The sequence below is a fragment of the Camelina sativa genome, chromosome 3, assembly GCF_000633955.1.
Source record: "Camelina sativa cultivar DH55 chromosome 3, Cs, whole genome shotgun sequence".
Lineage (NCBI taxonomy): Eukaryota > Viridiplantae > Streptophyta > Magnoliopsida > Brassicales > Brassicaceae > Camelina > Camelina sativa.
Genome location: NC_025687.1, coordinates 16,977,777 through 16,993,588, shown reverse-complemented (window position 1 = coordinate 16,993,588; position 15,812 = coordinate 16,977,777). Strand labels below are relative to the sequence as shown.

The window sequence follows — 15,812 nt, the reverse complement described above, 5'->3', positions numbered from 1 at the left end:
CCAGTTAAAATTCCATCTTCTTCCTAAAGCCCTATACGACACAATCGATCTCTCTTCTTCTAATCTCTTTGAGGAAAGCAATGAAACCCTAAAGCCGCCTTCATCTCCTCTCATTCTCTCTTCTCAGTCTCTTTTCTCAGTCTCTTCTCAGTCTCTCTTCTCAATCTCTTCTCAATCTGTTCGTAGTCTCTTCTCAGTCTCTCCTCAGTCACACGATGCCTAATCGAGGAAGAAAGAGAAAACTTGTTCGTAATGTTTCTCAGAGTCCCGGAGTGTTAAGACTACGGCCTACTAATCTACCCAGTCAGTACGACTTCACGCCGGCAGTCCAAGCTCCTCATCCGCGGAAGACACCTGAAGAAGAAGTCCCCATTTTGCCACGACATTCAACCCAATCCCCCATCCGGGACTATCCTCTGCCTCAACAACTATTTCAGGGCTCCTTTATTCGCCAACCTCAACCTCAAGTACGCCGGTCTCCTTCAGAAGAAGTTAACTACAATCCAGCGACTCATGCAACTCTTCAAGATGACCCTCCGCCTTCTCCAGCTCAATGCTCTCAGACTCGTAGTCATCAAACTCGTAGTCATCCATCGACTCCATCATCCCAAGGCAACAAATTCGAAGAAGAAACTTCTGCGGTGTTGCCGGAGCTCCAGGAGGACGTGGTTCGGGATCTAAATGCCCTGATTCTGGTGCCAAACAGGGAGAAGTTCACCACAGTCCTCTCTCCCACACCCATACCGAACACCCAATGGTATGATTTTTCTCTCTTCTCATGTATTGTAATGGTGTTTTTTGAATGTTAGAAGAGAAATCTGTAGGTCAATGCTCGATAACGTGAGTAATTTTATTATGATTTCGTTTGGTTTATTGTGTCTTTAGGATTGTGTTTGATGATCCAAGTATAGTTAGTATACGTTTTGCTCTGTTTTTGGAAAGATCTATTGCTTGTGTATTGAGATTCATATTTATGTTTAATGATTCAAGTATAGATTGTGTTCATGCATCAAACCGTAGAAACTTTTTCTGGAGATTCATGTTTAGGCTTTTTTTTAATCCAAGTATAGGTTTTGTCTATAATCTTTGCAAAATGATCTTTGTTTTCTCTTGGATTCTCATGATCATGTGGTTCTATGTTCCACGAGTCAAGATAGTTTTTTGTCTTGGTGAGTCAATGTTTTGTGAATGTGCGTATGCGTATTGTTTCTTTTGACTCATTAACTGATGCCTCTTTTATTGTTTCTTTTGGTTCATGTGTATGGAGCTTTTAAGTAACCTACTGACGAAGGCTTATTTGTTCATGTGTTTGGAGGTTTACTCGTGACAAAGGATCGAAACTTGTTCAGAATATTACTAAAATTCTTCTAAACAAATTCGAAGGTCCCTTCTACAACTGGACATGTGTGCCGCGGGAAAAACAAGAGAGATACTTCCTTGAGTTCGCGGTAAGGATTTATGTCACATAGCTTTACATGTCTTCTTTTCACTCACAATAAGCCTTATGTCACATAGCTTTACATGTCTTCTTTTCACTAACAATAGCTCCTTTTTTTTCTAGAAAACCCACACCTGGGATCCTTTGATAATCAGAACTGTTCAAGCTTATTTTGAGGAAATCTGTCAAAAGCGGATCAAAGACATGGTTAGTACTGTGAGGACTAGTCGAGTTCAACCAAACTGGATTGGAAACACTTTCTGGAGAACGATGGAGGATTACTAGGACACTGAAGAAGTACAACAAAAGAGTAAAACCTACTCTGATGCTCGTATGTCTGACCGTAACGGCCTAGGTCCTCACATCCACCTCTCATGGCCAAAGTCGTATCGACAGCTTCAAGACGAAATGGTTAAGTAGCTGTTATTTTTGCCACTTTCAATTCTTATATAACTGTTATTTTTTTTAGTTAATCTCTTCTAACATTGCAGGTTGAGGAATTGGGAAGAGAAGTCCGACTTGGTGAGGTTTTCATCATGTCACATACAAAGCCTGATGGTACATATGTTGATCGGAAGGCAGAGAAGATTGCAGAAACATATGAGAAGTCTGTTCAAGAGAGGTTGTCTTTTGTTAGTCTAACCATCCCTTTGCGACTGCAAGTGTGAGGAATTTGTTTGCGCCTTCTTTCCTTATAGATATCGCTTATAACCTAACAAATGAATAATTAGTATGTAATCCATGATATAACATTGAAAGTCATTTATTTGTAAATGCATACCTTGAATTCATTGCTATTTTTATATTTGACAAATTTACGCCACTCGAAAGGAGATATATTCTTAGGTCACAGATTCATTCTCTCTTGGTTAGTATTAGCTTCTCTAATAAATTTAACAATGCCTGATTTATATGCCCTCCATAAACATCCCATCTGCTTCAGCACTGCAACCTTTTGATACTCTTCATCTACTGCAAACCTTGCCTACACTTATTACAGGAAAAAAAGTAATTTCAAAACCAATATTTGATCAAAGTTAATTAAGTAAATGAAAATGGCATACCTGAATAGATTTCCAGAGAACTATCTTGATGTCTTCACCTACTTTGGGCCAATGATCAATTGTGATTGGAACGTGTTCCCGTACCAATGCGCCTACGTATGATGCCATCTTAACTGACCCTTCACCATAAGGCTCTCCCATGATAGTGTATTGTACTTGAACTCTGGTATTTGGATCCTTGGTGATGTCTTTCATTCGTGTTGGTCCTCACTGTCTCTTACTCTTTCTTTCAACAGGAACATATAATTCAATTTCACCTTCAGGTTCTTCTTCTTCAGGTTCTGCATCGACCAATGGCTCTGTAATTGGATCCTCTATAGGATGCTCATCTGGTAGTTGGACTCCAGGTTCTACAAGTTCTGATTCAATAGTGCACACATATTGTACCTCCTCATCGACTTTCTTATCATCACCCTTTCTTCCATGCTTTTTCTTTGTACGTGTCATGTCAAATCACCTGAAAGTTAGACACAATAAAAAGGAAATTAGACACAATAAACCGGTTATGATTTGTCATCAAAAGGAAAAAATGTGGAAGAAAATGCACAAGAAACAAACAAACAGAAGACAAAGCAAACATTTCACACATATATTCCTTCACAGTCTGTTCGCTCATTTTCAGATTCATCCAAGTCAACACCAACGTCAATATTTGGTAGCAATGGCCTAATGTCTGCTATTCCATCTTCAAATTCTTTTTGAGTGTATTTTCTTGAAGGACCTCTCATAGCCACATACCAACTAGATGACTCATTTTTCCCTAGAGTGAAACACTTGCTTAGCTTGAGAGACTAATATGTATGGATCCCTTGAGAAAGAGACTTGACTATGATTCAGGTTCACAAGTGTGAAACCATCTTCTACCTTAACTCCATTTCCCTTTACTGCCCATTGAAAACGGAAGAGAGGAACGTAAAACACATTATAGTCCAACAATATAATGTCAGTTACTCTCCCATAGTAAGATACCAAATCCATTACTTGTGAAGTGTTCTTTGCACTAGACCTACAGATTGTCGTAGCCTCATAAAAGACACCACTATTCTGACTTTGTTATAAAATGATACTGTGTGAAACCATTACTCATTCACAATATAACATGTATACGACCGTGCGCAACTACGAGGACCATATGCCAACCATTTAAGTGTTTCATCATGTCTGTTGGAATAAAGAGGTATCCGTTAAAAAAAATTGATTGAGGTCAGAAAAAATATAGAAACAAGACAAATATTTTCTGATAAAGTCTAACTAGCCTGTTCTTTTAGCCATGATGCAAAATTCTGAGTATGCAAGCTCCATAAACTTGATGCATCTCGTCTACATCTTCCATTCGATTCTGGTAGATGCTGCAAATGTTCACTTGGAAGATAACCAAAAAAAAACAAGAAGGATCAACGACAGCATAATAATTAATATATATAAATTAATAATGAAATATAAAGTTGTGGCACTTACCCAACATAAGGATCAACGACAGCTATATTTTGTATGACAGCCATATGGCACATTCTCTTCTCTGTTTCAGTAAGAGTGATTGGAGTGCCTGCAGATATTGGACGTCTTTCCAGAATCGTGTTGTTCTCCAAGTCAGTGTTTCTATCCATCTTTTCTTGAATATTTGTACTATTTTCAAAAATTCATTACAAAACTGGATGCATTCTTCTGAAAGGTAGCAATCAGCAATACAGCCCTCGGGTCTTGTAGTGTTTCTCACATAGTCTTTAAGAACTTTCATATACCTCTCAAATGGGTACATCCATCTAAAATGAACTGGACCACCTAGCCGAGCTTCACGTCCTAGATGTACCGTCAAATGCACCACGATATCAAAGAAACTTAGAGGAATATATCTTTCAAACATGCAAAAGGTTTCAACAATCTTAGCTTCCATTTCCAATATCTGATCCCTATCAATTACTCGCTGACACTGACACAACTGATTGAAGAATGCGCATAAGCATACAATTTCTACCCTCAAACCTTTGGGTAACAAACCTCTAAGTGCAATTAGAAGAAGTTGTTGCATTATCACATGATAATCGTGGGATTTCAGACATGTGACCTTACAATCTTGTAGTGATACACCTCTTGTTATGTTTGAGTAGTATCCATCTAGGCCATTGAAATCAAAAAGTCTCCTACAAAATATATTTTTCTCTCCCTTGGACAAAAAAACCAAGCTGCTGCAGGTACATATGTTCTGTTTTCTTGTATTTTATGATGCAATTCTTTCCTAATACAAAGGACCTCCAGATCTTTGCGAGCATTAAGACCATCCTTAGATTTCCCACAATGCAACAATGTTGATACTATACTCACAGCCACATTTCTCTCGACATGCATTACATCAAGGTTATGTCTTACGGGGAGCTCCTAACCAACACCCAAACAATAAACATAAACAGGTCTCAAACGAAGCCTAGTTGATAAAATCAATAGAACAGAACATGACAAAAGACTTAACAAACCTCCCAATAAGGTAGTTTGAAAAAGATTGACATTTTCTTCCATCTTGATATCTCCTCCTCGTCTATCTCTTCCTCTTCATCTTCCTCAGATTCACTAGATAAATCCTCACTATCAGAACCTAATCCAGTATACGCCATCCTGTTTCTCTTACATGGAGACTGTTTCAAATTGCCACAGTTGTTTTTCAAAATTTTCAAGTGTTGAGAAATTTCCTGCCCACTTAATATTCTTTTTTTTTTCTCCCATGTTCAGCTTTTCCATCAAACCAAGAATTTTTCCCCTGAAAACTATGTGTTGATGGCAGATCCTTTCTATGGCACATGTAGACATGTTTTCTATTGAACTTCAACCACATACTATCTGTATTTTTCCCACATAAAGGACATCCCATTTTACCCTTTATTTTACAGCCTGCAAGATTCTCATATGCAGGAAAATCACTAATCATCCATACCAGCATTGCCTTAAGAGTAAAAGTTGATTTACTAAAGACATCATATGTTAACTCCCCATTGTTCCACATATGTTGTAGATCCTCAATAAGTGGTTATAAGTAGACATATATATTATTACCCGGTTGTTGTGGACCAGGATTTAACAATGTAAGCATAATGTTCTCCTTCCTCATCCATAAGTCAGGTGGCAGATTTTAGTTTACTAACATAACAGGCCAACAACTATACATGGTATTCTTCATGTTGAATGGGTTAAACCCATCAGTGGAAAGTACAAGCCTCAGATTTCTTTCTTCAGATGCAAATGAAGGGTATTTAGCATTCATCTGATCCCATGTGACTGAATCCACATGGTGTCGGAGTTTTCCATCATTGCTCTTGTTATTAAAATGCCACTTAAAATCCTTAGCCATATCCTCAGACCTAAACATTCTCTTAAAGCATGGGATTATGGGAAAGTACCATAATAATTTATGAGGGACACCTTTTCTTTACTTCTCTAGTATGCATGTTAGTCTTTCTATCTTGAACCCTTTCATTTAGGACAGTTATCAAGTTTCTGGTACTTCATTCTGAATAGGATGCGATCATTGACACATGCATGAATCTTTTGGTAACCCATATCAAAGGATTTCAAAAATTTCTTCACCTCGTATAATGATCAAACACATATAATAACTCAATCTAAACAATCTCTATATTTCTGTATATTTTAAACCAAGCAATCTGAAAAAAAAAAAAAAAAACAAACAAACTCGAATGTTTCACAGAATAAAAGAGAAGATGGTACTAACCTATTGTGTGATAAAAGAGAAAGATAAGCTTCAAACTCCCAATATTTTACTCAACAACACTTGCAAAACAATATAATATTACATAGTCAGTAATGTTATAAAAGATCTGCAGATTCAGAGAACATATGAAGCTAAAACAGTTTAAGATAAGTGGAGATTCTAACAAACTCGATTTTAAGAAAATTTCGCAAAGAACATACATGCAATAAGAGGAGATTCTCGATCAAATCATATAATAACACAAACGCATGTGGCAAACCAAATCGGATTTTTAGAACAGTTCCAACACAGACTAAAGAAAAAAAAATCTGGTGAACAGATCCAAATAAGATTTTAACCGGTGATAAAATCAGATTAAAGAAAAAAATCAGATTAAAGAAAGAAATTAACAGAGTAAGATAGATATTTGTCTTCGATTTGAGCTCAATGCAGACAAAAATTGGTGAAATTAGGGCCGCCAATAGTTCTGGCGATGTCGTGGCTTATTACCTTCTACTACGGAGGCGACGGAGGTGACAGAGGTTACTGGAAAACCAATTTTAGGGTTTGAGAGAATTATGTCTGAGAGATTGTTTTTTATCTTATAGGGTTTATCCAGAAAGAGGGAAAAGAGAGAGGAATGAAGGCAAAAAGACTAATTTTTGGTTAAGTATTTGGTGGAATTAGATATTTTAGTTTTCCGCTTATTGAAATCCTATTATAGCGTTACTAAAAAGCTATTATATTATAACCAAAATTGTAACTTACCTTCAACAGTATTTGAGCAAACGGTGCTATAACAATATGCTATCAATGTAGAGTTTTTTTGTAGTGTTACGTAGACAAAGGGGATGTTGTTCACATATATATTTATCTCATGCCGATGTTTATCCAACGGTGCTACTTTTGCGGAATGAACCAAGGGTTAAAATATTACTTTCAATGATGGGAGTTCTTCGTATCTTTATCATTGTGATGGGACTTCTTCGTATTGTAAAGTACATCTTATTTTTATCATTACATATCTTATTTGGAGCTACAAATTTGTAGTTTTCATGCTGCAAAACTTTACAAAGAGAAACCGGTGAGCCGCAAAGACAGTCGTTTGAAAGCTTTTCGCAAAGATGGTTTTGACTTAGGTTTAGGTTTTGCAGTCCAGCTACCATCACAGGTACCTTCCCAAAGACTAAGTTCCTTGACAGATCCAAGATTCTCAATGATTTCGCAAATATTAGCTTCCCCATGTCGAATCGGAGTTTGTTGCCCGACACTTGAAACTCCAGCAGCTTTTACGCTTGGTTTAGGATCCATGTTGTACTACCAGGATCTCGTTTTCTGACAGATTGAGGTAAGAGAAAAATTTTGCCCTCGCTGGCTTCCAATCATCTAACCTCATCTTGATACCGCATTTTACCAGTTTCAACGAGTAGATAAACTGCGACGAGGTCACCCATTTCGGTATTTTTTTAAGGTGGAATTGATTGTACGACAAATCAAGATAAAGATTCCACCCAACGATCTTCAATGTAAGGAATGGACCGTTTAGAAGATTGTGGGAGAGATCAAGATGAGCAAGTTTGGTCATATCGGCAAGACCTTTTTTGGTACAACCCCCAAAAACTGATTCTTGGAGGGATACAATAAGCAGAGCGCCTTAAATCTTGATAAATAGTTGTGGATCGTTCCTGAGAGCTTGTTATGGCCTATGTCGAGGTACACGAGACTTGGTGCTGTAAATAAGTGACCCAAATGTAGAATATAAAAAAAGTAGGGGTGGGCATTTTAACCGAACCGAACCAAACCAACCGACCCAAACCAAACCCAAATATCTATTCAAACCATTTGGTTATATTTTTTGTTAACCCGAATGGTTAAACCGAACCAAACCGATAACCCAATGTGCTTTTTAACTAATATTACCGTAATTTGTAATTATGTAATATTCTCACTAACCCATGATTGCTTCCTCTCGCACATGTTTAATCGTTTCTAACCCTATGTTCTAAAGTATAAAACTCAAGAGACGTCAAACTTCCTTTGTTCTATGTCCTCTTCCTCTGTTCTCTGTCCTCATAATCAAGGTTCTTTGATTCCATGGAAGACGGATGAAACAGAGGATTTGACGTTTGTTTGGCATCGCGACTGAGAAAAAGAAAATCATAATATGTTGCGATGTAGAGAGCAAAGGAAGAAGTGAACAACAGTTGTTCTTGGAACAAGACGTAGAAGTTGGAGAAAGGAGATTCAAGGATTAAGATCCAATTGCATCGAATGGTTTCTCGTATATGAAATCAGTTGATTCGGTTAGTATCTCTCTCTCTCTACGGTGTGAAAGATTAGCATCAATGTGATTCCTAATCTAAGAAACTCACAAGGAATGAAGTTGAAGTCACGAGAAGTTTAAGTTCGTTGGGGTCTGGATCAAAGTAATTTGGGATTGGAGTAAGAAGTTTTCAAGGTGATATGTTTCATCGATTGAAGACAACTTCAAGTTTCTGAGATTGTGAGGTTGTAAGTTATATCCTCAAATGGTTTTGTATCTGCGTTGTTGCGAGAAGATCAAGGAAGGCTTGTTGGTTAAGGTTATTGCAAGTACAAAGAAGACTTGGTACAGATTGAAGAAAGAAGCATCAATCATAAGAAAGAAGATACTAAAAACGTGTGTGAGTTCAATTGATGGATTCTCAAGAGAATGACCAGAATCAAAGCACCATCATGAAGAATCAAAACTTGGTGAAGTTTGCATTCGCTGCAAGTCACATGAATAAATTTGTGAGGTTATGAAATCTTCAGGTCTGCAAGAGTTTGTTAAAGCACAAGTTTGTATGTCAAGAAGATAGATTGATCAGCTGGTTATAGGAAAGATTTAGATATGAAGACTCAAGTTTCAGAATTCTGTAGAGAATGTTTAAAGATATGAATTTAGTTGAAGTTTTAAATAGGATATTCAAATCAGGTTGTGAATCTTAGACATGTGAATTTATGGAGGCTATGAGATAATTTCATAATGCATTATTTCTAATAAGACAAAGTTACAGAAGACTACATAAGACGATAGATTCTGAATATGAGTGAAGAGTCTACAGGTTTAAGGCTGTTTAGGTGGTCTATAAGACTAAGGTACACAATCTGATCTCACAACATCAGATTGGGAGCTTTATTAGAAGCAGGTTCTTGAAGAGTTTTCAAAAGGGATTAAAAGAGGTTGTTGGAAGTAGCTATATAATGGGCAGTAACATGTGTTCAAGTTATACAGTCAAGCAGACAAAGTTTTATGATTGATAATCATAGGAGACAGTGATAAAGAAGTTCTTAGCTCATCAAGACATGGAGAATATGGAGAGGTTACATACAAGGATCTCAGTTTCAGGTGGAGTCATCAGTATCACATAAATGTATTTTGTGATTTCAGGTGGATCTCTACAGTTACAAAGTATCTCAATTAGCATAAGCATAAAGACATTGTCTGAGTCAACAGGTTCAGAAGCTCATCAGAAGTTAATTATGAGAAGAAATCAGTTGCTGTTTGGGTATGATTCAGGTTGGTCAAGTGTGTGGAGAAGACAGAGGTTTAAGAACAGATTTAAGATGTAAAAAATGTTCAAGCATGATCAGGTTGCAACAAGAGTGAAAAAGAAAAGTTTTTTTTTCAGGTTTAAGGATGCTTTATGGTGGTGGAGACATTTGGATATCAGTTTCTAGTTTTAGGAGTTCTTTAAAACTGAAGGAAAAACACAAGTTGAAATTATCTTTGAAGTGATTTCTCATTGGAGTCTTCAAGGAGAAATTAGAAGAGACAAGTGTGAAGTCGTGCAAGAAATGTCTCAAGTTTTACTTCAAGAAAGGATATTGAGTTGGTGTGTTGGAAACTGAAAAACATCCGAGAAAGGATGAAAAATGCAGACTGTTCAAAATGCATTGAGAAAGGAGTACTGTTAAACATCTGGTCACCTGGTTTGCTTCATAAGAAGTAACAAGAAGGCAAAAGGGAAAGAGGCTCATGAGGATAAAGACTAAGAAAAGATTCAGATTGAATTGTTGGTCTTTACCAAATTTACACGTACTCAATATATGGTTCCATGACTATTGTATTCAAGAGAATATACCAATGAGCTATGTCTCGCTCTTTATCTGTCGACATTCAAGGACATGTTGATATACCTCAATATCTTCATTGTCATTATATGTTTCTTCAATTGAAACAGATTTATATGCATTCACCAGCCAAGTAGCCATCAACCATGCAAGCTTCTGGCACAGCCTATTGAAGTAATTGCATGCATGATTCACTACTATACGAGGTCCTTTAGATAGTAAACCTCTCAACACCACATGAAAAAAAACTTTGCATTATAACATGATGGATGGTCATGTGACTTCAGACTAACAGTGTTGGGAGGACACACAATTGGATATGTTGGCACAATATCCATGATAAGGACCTCCGAATTTGAATAACCTTCTACAAAAATTATGTTTTTCCTTCCTTAGAAAGCCAATACGCAGCTGGGAAGTGGGTTCTCTTCTCACATATCTATGTATGTAAGATATGTGATTAGATTTTAAATACCAATATATTCTAAATCTTTTCTTGCTTTCAACTCATCATCGGATTTTCCACTATACATCAAAGTAGATAATAGTTCATCGAACAAATTCTTTTGCACATGCATGATATTAATATTATGCCTCACATGCATATACTAAAACAATTATTACAAGTTGTTTTTAGAAACAGACTTTAATAGATAAAATTAACAAACATACTCAAATTATATTTGTTATAACCTTTAACCTTCCAATAATGTAAGTACAAAATAATTGATATTTTCTTCCACCGCTATTGATCATCGACTTCTTCATATTCATCAGCTGAATTCAAATCATCATCATTTTCTTCGACCCTTTTTCTCTTGCCTTTCTTATTTAAGGTTCTCAAGTATTTCTGCTCCACTCTTAAATATATATGCAGTACCAACGTCCAGCGTGTTGTCAAACCACATTTTCCTACGTCTGTAATGATTCCTAGGCCTCAAACGCTTCTTGTTTCCCATATATACATGCTGGCGACTAAACTTTAACCACCTATGAGGTGTATCCTTCTCACAAACATTACTTGCTTGCTTCCCTTCACTTTACATCCAGCTGATGTACCTAATGGTGGATACAGTGATACTCCATAAAAACATAGCTCTTAGAGTGTCACTATCCTTCTTAAACGCGTCATAAACTTCCATACCATAATTCGCAATTCTTTCAGCTCATCTATCAACGGTTATATATATACATCAGTGTTGTTGGTTTGTGCGGTTGGTCTAGGTATTAACATTGACAACATGATGTTCTCTTCTTTCATACACTCAATTGGAGCTATATTGTAATTAACTAAGAACACTGGACATGTGTTGTACTTGGTGTTTTGGATAGCCAACAGATTCTTCCCATCAGTAGAAATTCCTAGTCTAAGGTTTCTTGCATTCGCAGCAAAATCTGGCCATTCATTGTTTACCTGAATCCAAGTAAGGAGTCCACCGGATGCTGCACCGTACCATCGTCACTATCATTAGTGAAGTGCCAATGTAAATCCTCAACTAATCGTTTTGATCTAAACATCCTCCTAAATCAGTCTTTTATTGGAAAGTACCTTAGCACCTTTGGTTAAATCCCTTTATTCTCTTCACTAGTGAGATTATTTGTTTCCCATCTTGATCCATTACATGTTGGCTCGCTGACTCAGCATATTGACTCTTATAAAGGATACAATCATTTATGTAGGCGTAAATGGAATCATAACCACAACCAAAAAGCTTCAAAAATCTCTTCATCCCGTTTGTAGACTTAGGCAGCATATTTTCTCCAGATAGCATGTCATGAACTATTGTGAGAAAACTATTCAAAAAAGTTCTCTGACATCCCACTCTTGATCTTTATCCCGTAAAGTCCCATGAATGCATAAACCTTTGTGTAGTTTGCACAAGTCGAGTATAATGGAGATTCTTCATCCTCTAACTTCTTCTACATTTTGATTCTGAGATGATTGCTTGCCTACACTCGATTTAAACGTTGTCCTAATCAAGTCGTAAGGCTCATATTCAGACGTATCAACATCCACTGTCTCATTTGACTGATGAACCACATTGTGGAAATCAAGGCAAGGGTAGAACATATCTGATATATTACCCAAACATCTTGCTAAATCAAACACAAAAATTAGTTGCTCCTAGGTCATCATACTCAAGACTATTCCTGTAAGTAATGAGTCAAGAAAAAACAATAAGGAACCCCAATCATGAAATGAATGAAGAAGATGTGTAATAAGATTTAATTTAATACCTTGGTAACTAGATCCAAGCTTTATCCTTGTTTCAACAGCTCCAACCAATTGTGCATACAAGTAGTTATCACATACACGTTAAGTCACAACAACAACGAAAAATCTGCTAGAAGAATCAAGTTGGAGTGAGATACCTGCTAGATTGTCTTCACTTTTAGCATAAATCGATCTACAACAGAAAACTTAAAGAATAAATCGACAAACGAAAGAGTCAAGGGAAGAAAAATAGAAACAACAAGTTAGAAACCAAACCCCAGAAAAACCAAACAACAGTGAGATTACAATATTTTGTTTTTGAGTGAGATTTACCAGAAGAATCAACAACAACCGATAGATGGGTAGCTAGATTAGAGTGTTTTCGTTCAAAAGAGTCGGATTTGGCAAAGACTGTTACTAAGATTTGTGTGGGAGAGTGAAATTTTATGTAATGTGACTGAGTATTGTGTGGGACAGTGAAATTTTTGTGGGAGAAAGTTAAATTTGGCAAAAAAAACTGTACCAAATCCTGTGAAAAATCGAGCAAAAGAGAGAGAGGGAAGAAATAAAATTTTAGGGTTCAGCAGAGTAATTGCAATTATTTTTACAAAAATTGGAGATTTAATTTTTGTCAAGAAATAAAAAAAATTTAGCCTCCAAATTTTTCTAAGATATATTTTATCGCCTAAAACTATCAGAAAGTTTGCAATTTAGTATTGCCATTAAAAAATAACCCAGCCAAAACTTAAAAAATGTTAAATTTTTTAAAATAATGGTTTTGTATCGATAGCATTATTGCCATAAACACTATACTATATTAAAACTCAATATTCTTGTAGTTAATGAATGTATTGTTGTTGTTAATTTGTGTGGGAAATTAATTAGTGATCTCATATATAACTTATATTTTTTGCCTTTATAATGAGTAAATTAAAAAAAAAAGGGTTAAAATACTTTTTTTTATGTTAACTCAGAGAGTAAACACCTAGACCTATGGAGGGGTCTGAGACTAATCTCTCTGGGGGAAGGGTATCCCACGGGTAGGGTCCCCCAGATATGCAAATGGGCCGTAAGCAATGGGTTCATACACATGTGGCTAAAGGGATAAAGCTGAGCAATTTGCGCTTGGAGAGAATCGATCCCTGACCTAGAGGGTAACTCTTCCACCAAGACTAGAACCACTAACCCACCACCTCGTTGATGAAAGCAATGTAAACTACGGAGGAAGATATCCTGACAACAGGGCGACTCTTCCACCCATACTCCAACTACTTTCCCTTTTCCATTTTCTAATGAGTAAACAAATAAAACCAGTGGTTTTTTAAAAAAAATAAACAAAGGTTAAAATAAAACCAGTGGTTTTTTTTTTATGAAGAAGGGTTAAAACACTACGTTCACTAATGCATTTTCATTATTATTGTGATGGAGCTTATTTTGATCAGTACAAATCTTATTTGGGGATACAAATTTGTAGTTTTCATGCTGTTAACGTTTGCATGGAGAAAGTGGTGAGCCGCAAAGACAGTCGTACCTTTGAACGCGCTGGCCAGAAACTTTGTCACTGGAAGCTCTCCGCAAAGATGATTTTGACTCACGTTTAATGTCTTTAATCCAGCCACGGTCGCTGGCACCTTCCCAGATACCAAGTTCCTTGATATATCCAACATAATCAATGAGTCCCTAAATTTCAGCTTCCCCATGTCGAACCGGAGTTTGTTGCCTGGCGCCTGAAACTCTACCAGATTCAATGCTTTTTTTAGGAACCATGTTGGACTCCCAGTGATCTCGTTTTCTGACAGATCGATGTAAAAGTAAAATTGTGGTCTTGATGGCTTCCAGTCGTCGAACCTCATCTTGATCCCGCATTATACAAGTTTCAACCCGTAGATAGACTGCGACGAGGTTACCCATTCTGGTATTGTTGTTAGGTGGAATTGGTTGTATGACAGATCAAGAAATACGATGCCACCAACGATCTTCATTGTAGGGAACGCACCACTTAGAAGATTGTGGGAGAGATCAATATGAGCAAGTTTGGTCATATTAGCAAAACTCTTTGGTACGACACCGGAGTACTGATTCTTGGAGAGAACCAATGTGGAAAGCACCTTAAGTCTCGATAAAAAGTTGGGGATCGTCCCCGAGAGAATGTTCTGGCTTACGTCAAGGAGCTCAAGAGTTGATGCAAGCAATGTCAACGACGGAGGAAGATTTCCTGACAATCGGTTCTGAGAGATTTCCTGACAATCGGTTCTGAGAGAGATCAAGAAATACAAGTTTCGTCCTAGATTTGAAAACATTTGGGATGGTACCGGAGATGCGGTTTCCGCTGAGTCTGAGCAACGTTAAACTAGTCAAGTTAGATATGGAAGTTGGGATCGGACCACTGAACTGGCTTTTCTGCAGAGTTAACTCTATAACCTGGCTTAGTGCACCGATGTTAGCCGGAAGGGGACCAGAGAGACGAGTATTTGTGAATTCAACGTACTTTAGATTTGTTAATTTGAAAAGAAATTGAGGAAATGATCCAGTGACATTTATAAGATAGTTGAAGTAAACTCCCTCGAGGTGTTGAATTTTTGCCAGGGAGGGCGAGATTGTGCCAGAGATGACGCTTTGGCCAAGAATGTCAAATCCATTGATTTCAAGTTCGGTGACGCGGTCACCGGTGTTGCAAATGACACCCATCCAGTAGCAACATTTAGTACCTTTTTTCAACTGGCTTAGAATGCCCAGACGATCTCGAGTTATACCCGATTTGAAAGCTAAAAGACCCGCCTCATCATCAGGATGACACGTGGCAGCTCCGGTGGGGCTTAGACACTGAAGAAAGAGAACTGCGGCAAAGATGGATAGAGTGAAGGATCGAGTGTTCATGGTGGTGTTGTGTGGTGCAATTGAGAGAAGCAATAGGTAGCTATTAATAGTAATAGAGTGAGTGTGTTTACTCTCGAGATCTTATTTCATTTTTTTTCTTTACATTTTTTAATTCTTGTAACACGTTTCTTTTTGTCTAGTCAAATAAATTTTAAACAAAAATAGTTGACGATTTTTGACCGATCCATGTGCGTCTATCTATAAGAAGTGGCGATAAGTAATGTCTTGATGACCACATGTTACAGACTTGGTAAGCGCTCCTGTATATTTTAATCCACAATCCACCGTTTCTAATTAATTCTTTAAGCTATTAACCTGCTATTTTTGTTCACTATGTATTGGTTTAATAATGCAATGGGTAGCTATTAATAGGGTGAGTGTGCAACTCTGAGATCTCATTTCAGTTTATTTCTTACATTTTTT

The 15,812-nt window shown here is 37.0% G+C and overlaps 1 pseudogene; it reads right to left on the bottom strand.

Annotated features, from left to right (window-relative positions):
- On the bottom strand, window positions 10,884-15,413 carry LOC104777371 (annotated as a pseudogene).